A 20,029-nucleotide genomic window follows, 5' to 3' on the forward strand; every position below is an offset into this window, starting at 1 on the left:
TGAATGGCTTAACAACTAGTTCCAGACCTACAAAATTGTAACTACGGCTCACTTCAAGGTAGAACTTTGCTACTCATCCTAGAAGCTGCTTCCCTGATCCATATCCCCATCATAGCCCTCCTCTCCCACCTAAAGCAATCACTGGTCTGACTTTAATTGTAATGTTTAAATGTACTTACATAAACAGAATACTTTTATTTTGCTCATTTTAAAATCTAATTGTATCTTTAAAGTTTTTTTTTTTTTTAAATCAATAGTTTCCTTCCAGAAAATAGTTTTCTTTTCCAGGAGCATTTTCTATAATTTGGATTCTTCTAGTTGTAATCACATAGTGCAATTCAATATGTTCTTATGTTCTCTGTACATCTTTCAAATTAGAGGCTGGAGCAGACTCAGGTTCTCTCCCATGAAACTATAGGTAGTGCTATGTTCTTGTGCCAAGTGACCCATAACGTCCGGTTGCCTACCCTTTTATGATGTCAAAAGCCATCAATCATTTAGGCCTATCTCTAGTAATTAGTTAAGATAGCAAAAATGGTGATATTCCAGTTTTGACATTTCTTTTGAATGTGTTACTTGTGATATTTTTACAGAGACATTTCTCAGGTGTTATTTAGTTAATAGCACATGTAGGAAAGGTAGAATAAGTGTTTTCCTTTACTTACCAGTGTTTCAGGCATCTTTAATATGGCATTTTTCAGCCATTCAGTTTAAATGTCTTTCTGTATTTTCAATCAAGCATGACTTTATTCAAGCTATCAATCATGATACTGAAATAACTACAGAATATATTTGTCCAAGGAGTATATTGCATAAAATCAACCAAAAAGTCAACAGTTGTTGAAAAGAAAATCAATATATTCATGTCATTACCTCTAAAACACATATTTATCTGCCTGGAAAAATAAATGTTTATCTGTATAAAATGGAAGAGAGGAGGTGGTTAAAAGTCATAATGTTTTCAGAATGCCTCAAGACTAGTTGCAATTCAGTGGCCTAATTCACTTACTTATCCTTGGTGACCACCTAACAGGCTGATTCTCTTTTTATATATAATAGAAACATGGAGAGTAGCTTGAAAAAAAGAAAATCAAATATACTCAAATCTCAACTCCTCCACAATTCCTTAAAAATAATCTAATCTAGAAATGGCTCAGCTGACAAAATAATTTCTAAACAGCTATCTTGTCATTGACAATGAGAATTTTCTCTTACATATCTGTTTATTTTTCTATCTTCATATTGATTTGAAATCCTTTCCATATTATATTACTTAGGGCTATCATGCTTTTTGAACTTTTCTATCTAATCTAAAGTAGTCTGATCACCCTAAAAACCACTGAAATTTTGACTCACTCATTCCACTAATGCCTATATGGCTGTACAAATATATCAGTTTTAGCCTAGTTATTTCAAATAATAAACGTTTAATGCATCTTAGCTTTTTCCAAAGATGAAGAATCCAAACAATCAAAGAAAAGGCAAACCAAACTCATATCAAGTTCTTTCTCTGAGGAAGTTGCTGTTACTTTGGGGCAAGATCATGAAGGCAATGTTCTGATGTGGAAATACCTCTTCAAATCTTTCCAACCTGCCTTTTCTCCTTTCCACTTAAAACACAATATTGGAATTATTTCTCCCCCGTTGTCCAGGGCAATCTCCTCCTACCTGTCATGCTGTACCATTCACTTCTGATTGCATCACAATGGCTCAGCTATGTGTTCAGTTCACTTATGAGTGTGTATTAGCTGTCTGGCAAGAGGAAGAAATGTGTTAACCAAATCTTTGTTGAAGTGGAGCACATAACTCGAAGTGCTATGCAAATCCTCCTATGTTCCTGCACAAGCACAGGGCTCCTCTGCAATCGGCTTGCAGCCACTTGATCAGGTACTTGCCACTATGATGTAAATAAAAGTGATGTGAACCATTTTCAGGCCTGGTGCTTCCTACGTGAAGCCCACGCTCTTTGATCCCTCTGTTGAGACTTTGGTAGCCGGGGTTTCAAACGAAATAGCTAAAAGATGGTTGTCAAGTCTTTGGAGAGGAAAGAACTGATTCCCATGTGACAACATGTGGAGGGAAAATAAACATATTTTGTATTAAGCCATGGGGATTGTACAGGTTTGTCTTTTGCAACACCTAGCATCACTCACTCCAACTAAAATAAAGCAAATGGTTTATTGTATTTTTAGAAGAAATTACAGGAGATAGTTTGCTTTAGGGTACTGCCCTTGGTTATGTTTTTATTGTATCTTTGAAAGAAAAAAAACAAGACATAAAACAGTCATCTTCCCTCATTCATGTGTGAGTGTCCATTTATTTGATTTCAGATGAAATCAAAGCCAAATACAAGTCATTTCTTCTGGATGAAAAGAGCCAGTTTATAAAGGCAGACAGACATGGGTTTATATTTCACCTCTGCATTTTTTCCAGTTGTGAAGCTGTGGGCAAGTTATTTAACCTCTCTGGGACATAGCTTCTTTCCTCTGTATTGGAAATAAAATATGTTTTTCCTGAATGCAGTGAACCCTATTAAGACTATAATCATATAATTTCCTTCCCTTACCTGTATATCTTTAATTGAATTTTCATGAATCTAGAAGCAATTCATTCACTAATTATATTATCTACTCATAGTTAACTAACAATATATTCTAATAACTGAAGTGATATTATCATATTATAATATGATAGCTGCTCAACAGACAGCTCAATGTAATGTATATTACATTAATAGCAGCTATTCTAAGATTTAGGATAAAAGAGATCTAAATGTAAATACTAGTCTTGCTTAATTATACTGGAAATTAGCATAAACTTGTGAGTTTCAGTTTTCTCAAATGAAAAATGGGGATAATAAAAAGTAATATGTACCTCAAAATTTACATTGAGTAAGCAAAAATATGATTAGAAGCATCTGGCAACTTCCTGGGACAAAAGAGAGGTTACTTCTCTTCCTGAAATTGTAGAGGTACTTATGAATTTCAAAAATCTTCAGAAATCTTCCTTATTTATCACTGTGAGGCAATGCTACTTTGTAAGAACTCACTGGGGACTTAAACTGATAAACTAATTCATCACAACAAAATCACAGAAAATTCTAATTAAATATCTTATGCTATTTCCATGCATAGCCTTAACACAGATACATACATTAGAAGGACAATCCCCAAATCCCTATCTAAAATTGAAAAAGAATTCCTCTGAAAGATTTAATAGTTCATATCAAATATTCCATTTAACATTCCATTCTATATACTCCATCAATCTTTTGATTGACTGACTTTGAAGCTCTATTAATGCTTCCTACAGTCAAAGTTTTAATGGAGTTTAATGGAACTCATCCAAATCTATAATAGCATATTCCCCCTAAATTAACTTATAACCCACAAGTTAATGAAATGAATGCAGCTACCATTTACCCAGAGGGAGTCAAAATGCCGGACTCATCACCAGGGAAATAGCCTAGTGACTTAGCTCCCTTCAGTTGAGCCCTGGAACATCATAACCCTGAAGGTGAATTAAAAATGCTACTAAAGCCTCATGCATCCTTTAACAAGAACATTGGGCATAGAAGAAAGTTATTTTAAACCTCATAAGAAAATTTACTAATTGTACAAATTGAACCAAACTTTCAAGACCAATGGCAAAGTCTTATGCTTTTTAAAATTTTTGGTATATAGTATTATACCTAGTGACACACCTGATAATGTTTACTGAATAAATCAATACACATATGCTATTTTAAATAAAAGGCAATTAAATAGTTACTAAAATCAGAATTCAGAATCAACTTACATTATACTATATATTCCTCCCTGAATAAAATGTCCCAGAAATGGCTGGTTTTCCCAGAAAAGGCTTTGTCCCCTCCCTTGAGTTCAGAAGTAATCAAGTGTTTGGGAAATGGGTCATTTGAGGGAAGGCTACAGAGCTGAATTTATTTACAACAGAGAACAGAAGGCTGACAAAGTGTATGGTGGAGGTGCTGGAGGCTGGGGGATTTACAATTTTCAACTATATAAAGCAATAGCATATGGGAGGTGTTAAGCAGCTGTTCTATTTCTACTCAGGAAATAGTTATGCTTAGGAGCCCTAGCCCGCAGAAATAGTAGCAATGGATCAAAGTTATAGCCAAGCAAATATTAGCTCATCATATAAAAAGAGCATTTTTAAAATTAGAGCTGTTAGAAATTGAAATAGGCTGCCTTCTGAGGTAGCATGCCCTGGTGGCTCTGGTGCCTCACTGAACAGCCAGACTTGGCATATCTCTAAAATAATGCTATCCCATTTTAGTGTGAAAGGAAAGACAAAACAAGAGAGAGGGAGAGAGAGAGGAAGAGAGATTAAGATTTCCACAAGAGCATTACCAGAAGACAAGCATAATCCCCACTAGGGATGGAAGAGTTTTGTTTATGACGATTTCTTAATGTGCCTTTTAGTTACAAAAAGGAGGGCTTCGTAACTATTCTGATATGGTAAATAACTTTCTAATAAGATTGTGAGGATTATGCAGTTTTTGTCTGACTACAGCAGAGAGGAAAGGGAGAAGGAAAAATGGAGAAGAGGGGAAGACAGACCCAGCAGTATGGTGAAATTCAGGAACCTTAGAGGAATATGCCTTGAAATTTTAGGATTAATGGTTGCATGACTTTCAATTCAGAATAGTTTCCTATCCAATGCTATGTTAAATTCTCTTATTTATTCTTTTAATAAATATTTATTGGCTACCTACCATGAGTCAGGCAGTTTTCTATGGTATAGAAATTCCATGAAGAGCAAGATATGCTCATAGACTTCTGTTCTAATTATGAAGACACGTCACAAATAAGTAAACTGATTAATATAGAATAAGATGACAAGTAAGGAAAAACACCATGAAGAGAAAAGTCAAAATTGGTAAAAGACAAGAGTGTGACCTCAGGAGAAAGTGGTATTTTAACATTTTATTGGGAAAATTTTTCCTGATGAGGTCATACTTGAGCAGAGACTTAAAGAAAGGAGGAATTATCCATGTGGAGACCTAGAAGATGTTTTTCAGATGGAAGTAAGAGCAAATACAAAGGCCCAAAGGTGGGAATGGCCTATGTGCTCAAAATCAAAATGAGCAAGAAGAGAGAGAGGAGCTGAAGTCACCGAGGCAGTCTTTCAAGACTTAAGCAGGTAGTGATAATATTTTGATCTGCATTTTAAACAACATGAGGAGAAAGGGTGGGTGGGTTTGGACCAGGAGGGTGTTTGCGGAGGTCAATATTGTTTACCATATCCAGGTTCTGTTTTAAAGGAGAGTTGACAAGTTTCTGATACACTGGATATATGGTGAAAGAAAAAAGAATCAAGATTTTTCTCATAGGAAATTGAATGAATTTTGATGGCCTTTAAATTTAGTAATGGAAAAAACAGGTTTGAGGGGGCAGAGAATCAAGAGTTCTGTTTTGGATGTGTTAAAACTGGAGCTCAGGACTGAGAGAAAAATAAGGATGCCATCAGCATATAAATGGTATATACAAAATAAAAGTAGGTGACTCAGTGAGATAATTTTGAGAATGAGTATAAAGATGTGAGAAGAAAGCCAAGCACTGAACCTTAGGGGAACACAACTTGAAGCAATCAGAAGCACAGAGGAAACAGCAAAGGAATTGGGAAAGCCTCATGCCCCCCACCCCGCCCCTTTGTCAGTTTGTTTGGTTTCTTAAAAATCCATATGTGAACGCAAAAAAAAAAAAAAAAAAAAGGGGGGGGGGATTGGGAAAGCCATGGAGATAGGAGGAAATGAGAAAATGAGGCACTTGGAAATTCAAATAATGGATATATTTCCTGGAAGAGACAAATCGACTCTTTATTCCCTTATTGAAATAAGGCAGTGGATTTGAATAAAATAGGCTGAGAATCAGATATTGGAACATGTCACTGTGAAGGTTCTTAGTGACCAGAGAAGGAGGTTTTAGAAGGTTGATGGGGATAAAATTCTGATTGGGCTAGGCTAAAGAATAAGACTGCAAAGTGAACAAGATAGTATTTTAGATTCTTTTGAAAAATTTTGATATGAGAAGGAACAGAGAAATAGAGGAGTATAATGGAAGGGAAATGTTGCTTTTGTTTTTTGTTGTTTATATTGAAAGACATTACATCGTGCTGGCATGCTAAAGAACTTATCCTATACAAAGAGGAGTATGATTTAGAAGAGATCTAGGGTAATTAATGTGGCAAAAGTCTTATAGCAGATGAGACACCATGTACAAGTGGAAGAGGCATCCCTCAGAAGGAATAGAGACAGAACATCCATAGACAGGCAGATGGCTGTGATTTTAGAGAGGGGAATCCATTTCTCTGGATTAATTCTATTTTTTGAAGTGAGGTAAGAAGCAAGATTATGAAATGTGAGCAGATTGGGGGTTGTTGAATGCTTAATATGATAGAAGATGTAAAACAGTTCTTTCTGAAAGTTTTTCCCAATTACATGAACAAAAATAGGACATATTCATACTTTATTAAACACTCAAAGATAGAAGAAACAAAATAAGCATATATATAAATGCATACCCTTTGCTTATTCAAATTAATAAAAAGTTTAACATGTTCATTATATTCACTTATTTTTACTTCATGATGCCTCTGTGTATCTTGCAACTTTTTTTAAATATTTTGTTTATTTATTTGAGAGACAAAGTATATGTGAACATGAGTGGGGGAAGGTGCTAAGGGAGATAGAAAAAGCAGAACCCCTGTGCTGAGCAGGAAGCCCTGATGTGGGGCTCTATCAGAGGACCTTGAGATCATGACCCGAGCAGAAGGCAGATACTTAGCCGCCTGAGCCACCCAGGTGCTCCTGTATTCTGGAACTTTTAAATTTCAGTGTGCATAATGAATTCACGATGCAAACTCTGTCATTTCAATTCTTGAACTTAGCCAAGCCAAAAGACCAAGAAGCCATCTCAGTCATTTCAATGAACTATAATTATTAATTTTTATTCAAATTTTCTTTCTCTTAGCCAATGAGTGTCTGCGGTAAGGATAGAATTCTCAGATGGTACCAAGATTCTGTGGCATTCCACCACATATACACCCTATGTAATCCCTTCCTCCTGAATGGGAATGCAGACTATAAAGGTGATGGGATATTACTCCCATTAGGTTACTCTGTTAAGGTGAAGGTAAAGGGGATTTTGTAGAAGTATTTAAATATTGAATGAACTGAGTTTAAACTAATCCAAAGAGGATTATCTATATAGGACTGGTCTAATCAGGTGAGTTCTATAACTGAGGTCAAAGATATTTGAAGCAGAAAAAACACTCTAGATTAAAGATCTGGTGAGCAAAAAAAAAATTCATTCAGAGCAGGAATTTGGAGGACCTTGAGGAAAGAGTGGAAATACAGGGGATTTTCCTGATGATAGAATCTGATTTTCAGAAAGTACAATCTGAGAAAAGCAAAGATGTGAAATAGTTGCCATGAAAATGGAAAATTTCACATTTTCAATGGCATAACATTCAAGGTCTGTGATTATGAATTTTTAAAGTGAAAGCAATCAGTCTTATTAATTTTTTTAAAGTAATTTTTTTTGTTTGTTTTACTCTTAGGATACAATTATGGAAAAGTAAGAGTTTGGGTAGATTCAGGGCTGGAGTTTGGGGTGGGGGAGCGAGTAAAATGAAGGAGAAAAAGGCAAGCAAGTAAGAGCTGTAAGAGACTGATTATAAACTGTAGAATCTAAACTGTGTATAAACCAGGATCAAAGCTGATGAACCAAGAGAAAGAAATAGTGGGATCATTGGGATTAAAGTCCCAATTAGTTCAAATAATTTTTCCAGTAGGAGTCCTTGAGTGAGAGTGTAACAATGCAGACATCTATGTTATCTCCAGCCTTGAGGTAAGAAGGGGAGAAAGGGAAACAACTTTCACCCAGACAGGCTGCTGGTTTGACATTGACATGAGGCCTTTAAGCCAGCATCTGGGTAACAGATTATAGAAGACACAGTAGCAGACTCTATTAATTGTCTATCCTACAACTTTCCCTCATTAACTATCTCCTCTCTCATAATATTAACAGTTCCCTGATTTTGTTCAAGGGCTCGTGGTTCTCAACTGGGGGGATGGAACATGATTTTGACTCACTCCCTGGGTACATTTGGCAATGTTTAGAGACATTTTTAGTTGTCCTAAATTTGGAAGGGGCAGCAAGGAAGTGGGCTTGCTAGTCTGCTATTGTAAGCTACTAGGGGTCAAGGCCAGGGATGCTGCTAAGCATCAAAAGTATACGGGACAATGCCCATAACAATTACCCAACCCCAAAAGAAAAATCCTATTCTGAGCTGCACCTAACAATCCTGATCTCTAATATCCAACCTTCCTTAAAGGTGTAGGTACTACATGTTATGAATTAAATTCTGTTCCTTCAAAAATTTGTTTATGTTGAAACTCTAATCCCCAATGAAACTGTATTTGGAAATAGGGCCATTAGAGAAGTAATTAAGATTAAATGAGGTCATAAGGTTGGGACCCAATTCTCTCCCTGTGTATGCACACAGAAGAAAGACCATGTGAGGACACAGTGGCAAGAAGACAGCCATCTGCAAGACAGGAAGCAATCCTCATGGCACCTTGATTTGGACTTCTGAGATCCAGACTGTGAGAAAATAAACTTCTGTTGTTTAAGCCACTCAGCCCGTGATATTTTGTTACGGCAGTCCTAGCAAACTAATATACCATGTAAAACAATCTGGCTCAGGAGATGCAAGAAGAGTGCTACAGAGATTTCTGAGAAAGTTCTTACTTTTTTCATAAAAGGGCACAAATGTGTCTGGGGATCCTTTTTGCTTACCCCTTTTTCCTGTGGTGGGGAAGCAGCCACCCTGCATCCCAGACAAGCAAATATTGACCAATCTCAGAAAATTCTGAAAAATATCTACTCTGCCATTGTGACAATTTTAAACCAAACCCAGCAGCCTATCTGAGCTCTTTTAAAATGTAAATAAATAAATAAATAAATAAATAAATAAATAAATAAATAAATAAAATAAAATAACCTTTGAGTTGGAAAACTAGGCAAAATAATTCCTAATACATATCTGGGTTTGTTTTCTTTATTTGAAGAAAGAACCAGTTTCCTGTTGAGGTGCAATCTGGAAATATCCAAGTATTTTCCTGTATATCTTCAAATTGAAATAAGTAATTTCCTGCTCTGAAAATGACAGCAGAGAGAGAAAACAGTCAAGATGCTGGAGGGAAAAAAATCTGTTTTTTTCTGTTTCCAGAAGAAAAAAGATATTTTCTGTATTTCTGGCATAGAGAAAGCACAAAAGCTATTAATGTTGACTTATAGTTTGATTTCTATCTACAGCAGGATTAGAGTAAGAAGTTGAGCTTCTTCTCTTTCTGATTTTAACTCTTAGTTTCTATTTTTAAAGATTTTATTTATTTGAGAGAGAGACAGAGTATGAGCTGGAGGAGGGGCAGAGGAAGAGAGACAAGCAGACTGAGTCCAGAGCCTGATGCAGGGTGATCCCAGGACCCTGAGATCATGACCTGAGCTGAAGTCAGATGCTTAACAACTAAGCCACCCAGGAACCTCTTAACTCTTAGTTTCTCATTTGACATTTGTAACTATAAATTATTGATAGCAATGTCTGAATTTTTCTTTACATGTATATATTATAAAATTTATAAAGTGATTCTGACACGTGTTTATCTCCTTAAAAATGGCATTTGTGAAGATACGTTTCTATCTTATCATCTAGTCATGAACGTTTTTTAAAAATTTTAATCTCTACTAATAAAATTCCAAATCTATTCTTTATTCCCTTTGGTAATTTTCAATACAGATCAAGTTTGCTAAGTAAACTTAAGGTTCAGTTTTGCTATTTGGAGCATTCTCTGTTGAATATATATATAGTCTAATTAAATTTTTCTGCTCCATAATAAAATAAATGATGGAAAGTTTATATTCAGGCTACATATTTTTTTCATTAGCCATATTTACCACTGGCAAGGGCAGGATATCAAAAAGAAATACATAATAATATCTAATACACTAGAGATTCCAACATAATTTGTGCTTTTTAGTCACAAAGCAAGCCTGACATTGAGAATCAAGAAAATCAAAATTTTCACTAAATTGTTTGTTAGAAACTCAGCCATAATAGAATGGCTGTGCTTGCGGCACATGGGTGATTCAGTCAGTTGAGCATCTGAGTCTTGGTTTCTGCGCAGGTGGTGATCTCAGGATCATAAGATTGAGCCCCACATGGACTCCACACTCAGCGCAGAGTCTGCTTAAAACTCTCTTTCTCTCTGCCCCTTGCCCCCAAATAAATATATTTTTAAAAATATATTTTTAATTTGTCTTAAAGAATTGCCAAATCATTGCTAAACAGAAATTGGCCACAAGTTACATATCAATTCACAGAGAGGCTACATCATACTTGAGAACACATGCACTCTATAAAACATGTAGGTGTCCTTCATGGAATTGGCCACAAGTAGCCACCACTTATTGTAATCCTATCTTTCATCAATAAGTTTATAGCACTTTAAATATATGCACTTAACCAAATCTCAGGATCAAAAATGGATAATTACAAATATAATTCTCATGTAAAGATACACTGTTGGACTCTATAAGTATTTAAAATAGTACCAGAATTCGGCCAGTTATGAATTACAATTGTAGTTAACCTTTGATTATTTTTAGTAGCTACGTGTTCCATGAATCTATTACATTAATCAGCTTGTTTGAACCTCTATCAGTTTTATGAAGCTGGCATTTTATTATCTCATTTTACCAGAGTAGAGGTGGGATTTAAAACTAGAGGGGGATGGGTGTCTTGTTCCAGAGTCTTCTCTCAACAACCACATTCATTGCCTCTTGCACAACACACTTTCAGAATTATATGATAGCTATGATAGCTAAAATGATTAAAGATTTCCTGAACATATAATAGCAAAACAAAAACTAAAATCCAGGTGTGCAATCCCAGGGCCATTGCCTTTCTTTTAGAGAAATTCCTTGATGTAGAAATACACTACGTACAAATGCAACCTGACTCTAATCCATTATGAACACTAAAAATTAAACAGCATTGTTTCACATCTAAGAATTCATGGAAGGCTAATAACAGTATAGATAATCCATGCCTCTATTAAGAGTTTGAACTAAGCACTGTTTTTTTTTTTGATAAATTTACATGAATCAGAGACTCTAAAGCCTTTAACTGTACAAAAAGAAAAGAAAAAAAAATGTTGCAGTGTTTGAACATTTGCCACACCCACGAAAGTCTTTATCTGCTAGGATTTGTTCATCTCTGGCAGTTTCTCGGCCTCCTGATTCTGATCTTGCCCTTCCTACTTCTCCCCTTTTCCATCATCTGTCTGCGTCAAAATGTAGTGTGTTTATAGAACATGCATCAACAAAGATTTGCTCACATTTGCACCCCTATAAATTGGTAATCCTATTTCCACTTTCTTTGACAGGATCAAATCATCCATGCAATTCCTCCATATATAAATAAACTTTTATTTCATTTTCATACTAATAAATATTGAGAAAGAATAAAGACTTTTAAACATTGCATTGAAGATTATTGCCAAGATTGTGAAAGAGTATAGAATGATAGAAAAGTGAGAGGATAGAAATGAGGAGGTAAAGCAAGAAGAAGTGAGATAGGTTTTTTTTAATGTTTTATAGAAATGGTTACAAATAGCCAAAGAGAACATTTACTTATTTTCTTTGAGAGGTTGGGGATGTTACTAACCATTTTCATCTAATCACATTTAAATTTCTTGGACTTCAGTATGAAAGGTAAAATAAATATTATTATTCACTTTTTAAAAAATGAGGGAATAGGGTACAAATATAATGGATGAAATGCCAGAAGTCTTCAAGCTACAACACACTACAAATAAGATTTAAATGCAGGTTTCAAATTCCAGTCTTTGCTCTTTCCCCCAGAATCACACTGGACATATATGTTGCCCAGCTTTCGGCTTAAAAACAAATGAGTAAAATATTGATAGAAAGACTTCTTTTTATTTTCCCCTGCAGCTTCCTTGAGTTTGCAAAATGGAAAGGTTAGTGTGTATAAGTTAAATATGGACAAGTGATATTTTTGAATGAACAGAGGACTGAAACTTGGGGATTGTCTATCTGGTAAGCACCAACAACTAAGGGATATCTAATGAGCTTGAAAAAATTGAATTTATTGGAATATAATATTTCACTTCACATAGGAAATATGGATTCCTACTCAAGAGAAATAAATAGAATGAAAATTTCTTGAGTTCTATTTCTAATGAATTATATTTAAGTGAATAGTTCTATATCTATCTATCATCTATCTATCTATAAATCATCTATCTATCTATCTATAGTTGTAGTTGTATTAATATAAAATTTTATGGTGTCATAGACTCTTTTACATAAACACCAAGGCAAAATGCTGACTAGTCAATTCATTGGGGGCATGACAAGTTACTAATCTGACTAGTCTCCTTCATTGTTTTCACCTGATCTGGAAAATATCTCAGTGCCTGTTCATTTTAACATCATTGTTATCTGATGAGAACATTGAGGTTCAGAACCCACAGGTAATATATTCTGGTAGGGCTGTTTTCTCTTATGCCTGCATTTCTAAATTAAAAATTCACAAAGCCTTATAAAAGTTTATAAGAACTTAGAAATTGCTATTTCTAGCATGTAGAATAGGGGGGAAAAAGTCAGATTCCAAGGTTAGAAGGTCCTTTTGCTTATTACATAGGGAAAATCATTTTTTTACCAGCTCTCCAAATAAAAACCTTGTGATTTCAAAGTCAGTTTTTCTCTTCCTTACAAGTTACCAAATCAAAGCACCTCAAATCATCTACCACAGGAATTGTATGACTGCTTTGATTTTAAAAATAAAGAGAGGGATTTTGGAACAAAATTGTCCTGTGGAAAATGAAAATATTTTTTTTTTTATTTTTAAGCCACAGCTGTATGACAAGGTCATTTTCACCAAGTTAAAGATGCACTAAAAATTACTACTTTTGAAAGCCAGCTGTAACTGTAGATAATGCTCATTTCAACAAGGAAACTAATGGGCAGTGAGAGACCCTGATGAAAGCCATGGAACTTCTCCATATAAAAATGTACATGCATTCAACTACTTGTGTCTAATTTTCAGAGAGTCCTGGGGCCTAAAGAAAGTTCATCTAATTCCACAGGTTAAAAACCCTGAAAATGAAAACATGACTGTTCTTCAGTTTGGAGTGGCTGAACTGTGAAGTAAATTAACTGTAAGTATGGCAATAAAAATGATCACCCAAGGAATTGTTCATTTTCTTTCGCACAATCTAAAGATCTCCAATAATGCATATGAATGTTAAAAATTCAATTCTTTCTAAATCCTATAATTAATTCATGCAGGGATGCATAAACCAGTCTGAGTAAAATGGCTTTACCTTAGTTTCCTTATATAGCTGGTTGAAATGGGCCCAAGAGCTTAGTGATATGTACAAATCTATTTTTTGTACTTTTTCAGAGACAAATTATTTTAAAATCTAATGAATCCTTCCCTTTTGCTGTAATATATTCACAAATGAAGGTTCATGAAATTCATAAATAGCTAATGTACTTCAAATATTGAGGCCTATCATTTTTCTCTTAAGAACTCTAACACATTCCTCCCTCTACTTTCTATTTATAGGCAATTGGAAGTGCCTTTTTAAGTCTAAAATAGTTGTATGTATATTAGTTAATAATTGCCTCTACTTCCCCACCACTCAATGATTCTAACTTCTTGCATTCTAGTTCCATTTTCCCATAGAACATGTATTCTCAAAGGATCCCAGTGACATCCTAATCCCTAAATCCATACATCTATTCACAGTCTCCTTTTGGTTTAGAACTATGCACTTTTAAGAATGTGGGGTTTGAAGTCACAGAAAACAAAATTTTAATCTCTTCTCTTTCCTTTATCAGTAGGTTCTCTTGAAAATTAAGTGAAACAATGCATAAAGGAAGTAATAAAAATGTAAGATGGTAAATCATTTATTTCCTAAAAGTGTCTTCAGCTTTTTGACACCAGATTATTGCAATTACTGTTTCTCTAGCCAGTCTGTTTTTCCACTATTCCTTAAATGTTCACGTTCTTCGAGTTGTTCTTTTCGGTTCCCTTTTCATTCTATATTCTACACCATCCCTTTTAGATGATCTTGCACCTTTGCATGGATTTAAGTATACACCTTTAATAATGGCTTCCAAACCCATATCACCAGCACTGAATTACACTACTTAATTCAACTCTTGTATTTCTTGTCTGTAATTTATCCATAGATGTTCCACAATGGCCTCAGCTCAGCATATTAAGAACAGAATGCACCTCCTTCCCAACAAGTCTATTGTTCCCTTATTTAGTTAATGACATCAGCATGGTCCTGCTTAACTCAATTGAATCCTTGATCTCCACCATGCTCTCATCTCTACATTCAATTAGTTGTCAAAATCTGTGGGTCCTATGCTCCCAGTTCGTCTTGGGTGACTCCCCTGATACAGTCAAAGGACACCTAATTAGTTAGTATCACCTCCTGGGGTGTCTTCTTCCACACCTAATTCCCCTTCCACTTTAACCATACTAATCCTCTCTTAAGCAGCAGTTAAGAGGGTTTTTGTTTGTTTGTTTGTTTGTTTGTTTGTTTGCTGGTTTTTTCGAAGCAGCTTTCATTTTATTCCCTAATCCGGCCAATATTTATTGAGTGCCTATTATATGTCTTTTGTGTTAAGAACCATCCAACAGAACTGGGCATTTTTAAACAACTTTCCAAGGTCTCTTTTCTGAACAATTTGCCCAGCCCATCTATTATTCTACTTGTAACTTATGTCTGATCGTCTCAGTTACTAAATGATTGACACCCTTCTTGTTCCTGTATGCCTTCATCAAATGCTGAAATATTTCAGCGGGCCTGGTGGCTCAGCGGTTTAGTGCCACCTGCAGCGCGGGGTGTGATCCTGGAGACTCGAGATCGAGTCCCGCGTAGGACTCCATGCATGGAGCCTACTCCTCCCTCTGCATGTGTCTCTGCCTCTGCCTCTCTCTCTGTGTGTGTGTGTCTCTAAGAATAATAAAAAAAAAAAAGTCTTTTGGCCTTCTTAGTTATTCATTGAACCAATGTATATTAGTGCCTGGACACAAAAGTTGGCAGAATTCTTCAGTCCTGCCCTCTGAGTAAAATGTTGTATTCAAATTCTCAGGGAGTTTAATTCACATTCAAGTATTTTATTTAGTTGCTGAAAGTAACTCCCTTCATGAAAAAGTTGAATGGGACAAAGCTACTCTCCTTCTACTCCCATCCAAACCAACCTTGAGATGTTTCATTTAAGACTCAGATACCACTTAGCTCTGAAAATCTTGTACAACCTCTTACTTAGTCCATAGAACCTAAATAATTGGTCTTAACTTCTAAAATTAGACATAACTGGATATAAGTTAACTTGATTTTCAAATTATTTTCTACTAATTGTCTTCCTCTACCTCATGCTTTTATTAAGCCTTACTAATTGCTTTTTCTCCAAAACAATTTGTTTTGTTTTTTTTCCTTTCCACAAAATTCCCTGTGATTAGAATATCCTTCCTCTCCAATTCTGTCAGAATCATACATATTTTTTAAAGCTTTTATTTATTTATTCATGAGAGATACAGAAAGAGAGAGGCAGAGACATAGGCAGAGGGAGAAGCAGGCTCTCTGCGGAGAGCCCAATGAAGGACTGGATCCTGGGACCTATTCCTGTGACCATGGGCTCATGCCCTGAGCCAAAGACAGACAAAAGGCTGAGCCACACAGGGGTCCCAGAATTATACATATTTTTAAGGCCCAAGCTGGTTATCACTTCTTTTATAAATAAATTGTTTCATGATCAGTAAATCCAGAGAGAATGTCTTTTTTAATGTTTGGAATATATATATGGATCTTGTCATTTTTCTAAGTTAAATTTGAGGGTTTAATTTCACTGATAATAGCCTTATCTCCCCCATTAGAATACAATAGTTCTTATTAACTATTGTTTCTCCTACAGTACATTCTATAAAGTCCTTATACAAAGATAAGTCATGAAGATATGTTAGAATAGTCAAAATATCAATGCATTAATCTTCTTCTTCTCCCACCTCCAGACTAGAATAGACATCTAGATACATTGAAATATAACAGGAAACACAGTGAAATAATGAGGTAAAAAAATATAGATATCTAAGTACTCGCCTTCGGAGCACCACTAACTAATGAATTCTATAACTTTGGACAGACTGTTCAACATCTAGCACTGGGGAGGAAGACACGCTTTTAACAGGGAAGTGCCTGAGGAAAGATACAGGTAATAACTGCCAGGATGTATGGGATGTGGAAGTTTGGAAGGTGGGCTTCAAAGTGATAAAAAGATTTGAGCCTTGATTTTACCACTTATTATTAGTGTCACTTCGGTAATTTCACCATTTGTGGCTTATTTCCACACCAGTAAAATTAAGATAATAACAAGGTGGTTTGAGGATTTGATTAGTTAATAAAAATAAAGCAGATGAAACAGTGTCTGGAACATAACAACCTAGTTATTAATAAAAATAAAGCAGATGAAACAGTGTCTGGAACATAACAACCTAGTTATTATTATCCTTAACCTTTATCTTTTACCCTTCAAAAAACTGGGAATCGTACAGTTGATCTTAGACTCTATTACTTATTTAGCTCCTGTACTCTAACGCAGTAATATGAAAATAAGTTTGTTATTCCAAGTATTTTATATTCAACGATGTCATAATTGTTCTATGGAAATGCATTTCTTTTTTTTTTTTTATGATAGTCACAGAGAGAGAGAGAGAGAGAGAGAGAGAGAGGGAGAGGCAGAGACACAGGCAGAGGGAGAAGCAGGCTCTATGCAGGAAGCCCGACGTGGGAACTCGATCCTGGATCTCCAGGATCGCGCCCTGGGCCAAAGGCAGCGCTAAACCGCTGTGCCACCCAGGGACCCCTATGGAAATGCATTTCATCTTTCACTTATATTCTACAAATTGAGATCCTTTGTAAGGCTTACTTTTACTTAATTATTGTCAGTTGATATAGTGAAAAGTTGCCTGATAAGGCACAAAAATATATAGCCCATATCCATTATTATTAGGGAGGAAAGGCCAAAATTGTGCTGTAAATTGGATATTTATATCAGTTTTATTCGTCAAATAAATTAGAATGAAATTTAACAAGACAGACATATGGCATTTTACTTTATAATGACCATGAAAAAGATTCAGTGATGGTAGTTTTATATTAAGCTCTTAAGTCTTGAATACACATCCAGCTGATGCTTGGGTGAGCACAGCCATTCCCATAAGTTTGGAAACAAACTTCTCAATGTTTTTCCTGACATTTTTCTTGTTAAATTTAAGAGAGAGGTAATAAACAATATTGGTTCTTCAGAGCAGAATATGCTTCAGGGACTCTATCTTTTATAACTATATGTTTTAAGAAGTGTTCTAAAGTTTTTATAAATGCTTTTTTACTTCACAGGTGCTTGAGGCTGGAAGGGATCCTGAGAGGTCATCACCCTGCCTTAAGGCAGAGTGAATCTAAAGTCTCCTAGAGGAAAATGATGAAGACTTTAAGAATTCCACTACTCTTCTGCAGGACCACCCTCCTCAATCCCCTGTTCCTGCTCCTCCAAAACAAATCCATCTTAGTAAGGTATGCACACAAGAACAAAGCCAGTTTAATTTTTGTTTTTTAATTGAGGCATAACAAGCTTGAGATGTGATGATTAACTTAAATACAGAAAATAATCCTTAATAGAAAAAGTCTCAATATTGGAATGCCTATTATTAGCATCATCATTAAATTCAGCTATTATTTTTCAATCATAATGACCTAATTAAGTTTAAATATTTGTGCACTACACATTAATAGATATTCCTCTGAATAGAGTGCTGCCCCCAAATTTTATCACTTTAACAAAAACGGAAACTGTTGCTTAGCAATAAGGAAAGACAAAAGTTTAAAAATGCATCTCAAAAGCATATTGTAGTCAACCATAAGAAGTCAGAGTAAATGATGATATCTAAAAGAATGCTTGAATGTGGAAACTCAATGAGAAAAGAACTGTTTCCTATTAGCTTTAACAGCAGGGTTTGTTATCATTTAAATACACGCTCTAATACACTTAGTGTTTTGTGCTACATTTAACAAGATTAAGTGAACACACACTGTTTCAACTCAAATCTTTATCGGAAATCAGAGGCAAGCCTCATTTCTTGCCAAAACATTCTCTTGTGGCTCATTCTTGGAGCAAGTTCATATAAGTAAATCTGTTTACCCAGGTGGACCACTGGTCAATTAAAGGATTTTCCTTTCAGGTAATTCTGCTTTACTGAACTTTCAAAACTTTATCTGGAAATTCTAAAAAATAGATGCATCTGATATGCTATAAAGTCTATAATTTGTAATAAAATGAAAATGGTATTCAAATATAGCAAAGAATTAAAATAAATGAGAAGAATAAGCCATTAGAGTTCTTACGTGATTTCATTATAATGCTACAAATAATTAGATTCTGAGAAAAAATAGTAGATACTAGATAGCTTACCCAAAAAACAAAGTGTCTCATTGTCTCATGTGTTAATTTCTCCCTTGATTGAAAAAGCTTGAACTACCTGAAGTAAGCTTCCAGGAGCATTACAAAAGAGGTGCCCAATTCTCAATTTACAGATAATCTTACTGAAAACTTTAACCTCATATCATCCTAGACATCAAATTCCCTTTTAAAGGACAATATATCTCTGGTTTCTTGCATTTTATGTTATCTTATAAGGTATTTCTCCTTGCATTTATATGGTGTAAGTATATATATTTTAAATCTAGTTCACTATGCATCTCTATTTTACAAAATATTTTGTATGTTCATCTAGCTCACATTCAACAGATATAGCTTCCTTTTATAAAAAATTATGTTTGTAAGTAATAAAATAGTACAACTCTATGACACCTGAAATGAAAGTGCTTTTGCCACACTTCTATTTGTATTGTAAGTAATTTAAAAATCCAGTTATTTGGGTATCATATCTGATGGGTCTTTGGCATTTTCAATTATTTATAGTTATTTATAAAAGACTAAAATCTTTTTTTATACTTTTCTGAATCATTTACAATCAATGACATGATGACAAGGTGATACTCATATTTTTTGTGGTAGGCAGAATAATGGCCCCAAAAATGTTTGTGTCCTTATTCCTTGACTTATGAATATATTATCTCACATGGCAAAAGATTTTGCAGATTTCATTAAGGATACAATCGTGAGATGGAGAGCTTATCCTGTTTTACCACAGTGGGTCCAATCTAATTCTTAAAAGTGAAGAATCCACCCTGACTTTGGTTAAAGAGAAAAGCTTAAAGACAAAAAGATCAGAAAGATGGAATGAGAAGAGGAGCTGGCTTGCACTGTTTGATCTGAAGAGAAAGGGGGGCATGGGCCAAAGCATGCAGGCACCCTCTAGAAATTGGAAAAGGCAAGATACAGGTTCTCTCCTAGAATCTCCAGAAAGAAGTACCAACACTTCAGTCTTAAATTGGTGAGACCCATGTTATACTTATCACCTCCAGAACTGATTTATTAATTCATTTATATAATTTAGCCACTGAAATTGAAGTAATTTGTTCCGGCAGCAATAGAAAAATAATTCAAAATTAGAGTTTTGCATTTTTCCCCAAATTGTTAAAGATTCACCAACTTCTTTCTGTGACAATCCATTTACTATGTCTACCTATAGTCTTGCTTTCTTCCTGCATTGTAAATTTGGTGAGAGGAGGGAGCTTTTATGATAACTGATCACTTTTGTGCTAGTGACTAAAAAGTTGGAGCATAATTTTAGCTTGTTTCTAGTACACTTAGTTTTTAAAGCTTATCTGCAATCATTCTCTATACTAAATTTACTATTGGATTTAACTATTGTTTTCCCAATCTTCTTATCACTCTGTCTTATTCTTTCTTAACTACTCATTTTAGTCTATACTAAAACT

At 34.9% G+C, this 20,029-nt stretch overlaps 1 protein-coding gene and 1 long non-coding RNA gene across 11 annotated transcripts in view; one reads left to right on the forward strand and one right to left on the reverse strand.

The window, feature by feature from the left end:
- Positions 1–20,029, reverse strand: part of ROBO2 (roundabout guidance receptor 2) — a 1,648,622-nt gene that overhangs the window by 1,414,180 nt on the left and 214,413 nt on the right. The gene's annotated exons all lie outside the window — the stretch shown is intronic.
- Positions 1,718–20,029, forward strand: part of LOC112661614 (uncharacterized) — an 80,800-nt gene continuing 62,488 nt past the window's right edge. For 4 of the 10 annotated variants that reach the window (XR_003137851.3, XR_007407620.1, XR_003137854.3 and 1 more), the window contains exons 1-4: positions 1,721–1,887; positions 13,199–13,270; positions 16,275–16,343; positions 17,528–17,701. This is a non-coding gene — a long non-coding RNA (uncharacterized LOC112661614). Of the gene's footprint in view, positions 1,888–13,198; positions 13,271–16,274; positions 16,344–17,527; positions 17,833–19,276; positions 19,663–20,029 lie in introns of those variants that run through there. The other 6 variants (XR_003137855.3, XR_007407621.1, XR_003137853.3 and 3 more) reach the window with 5 other exon arrangements.

The sequence above is a fragment of the Canis lupus genome, chromosome 31 (genome assembly GCF_003254725.2).
Source record: "Canis lupus dingo isolate Sandy chromosome 31, ASM325472v2, whole genome shotgun sequence".
Classification (NCBI taxonomy): Eukaryota; Metazoa; Chordata; class Mammalia; order Carnivora; family Canidae; genus Canis; species Canis lupus.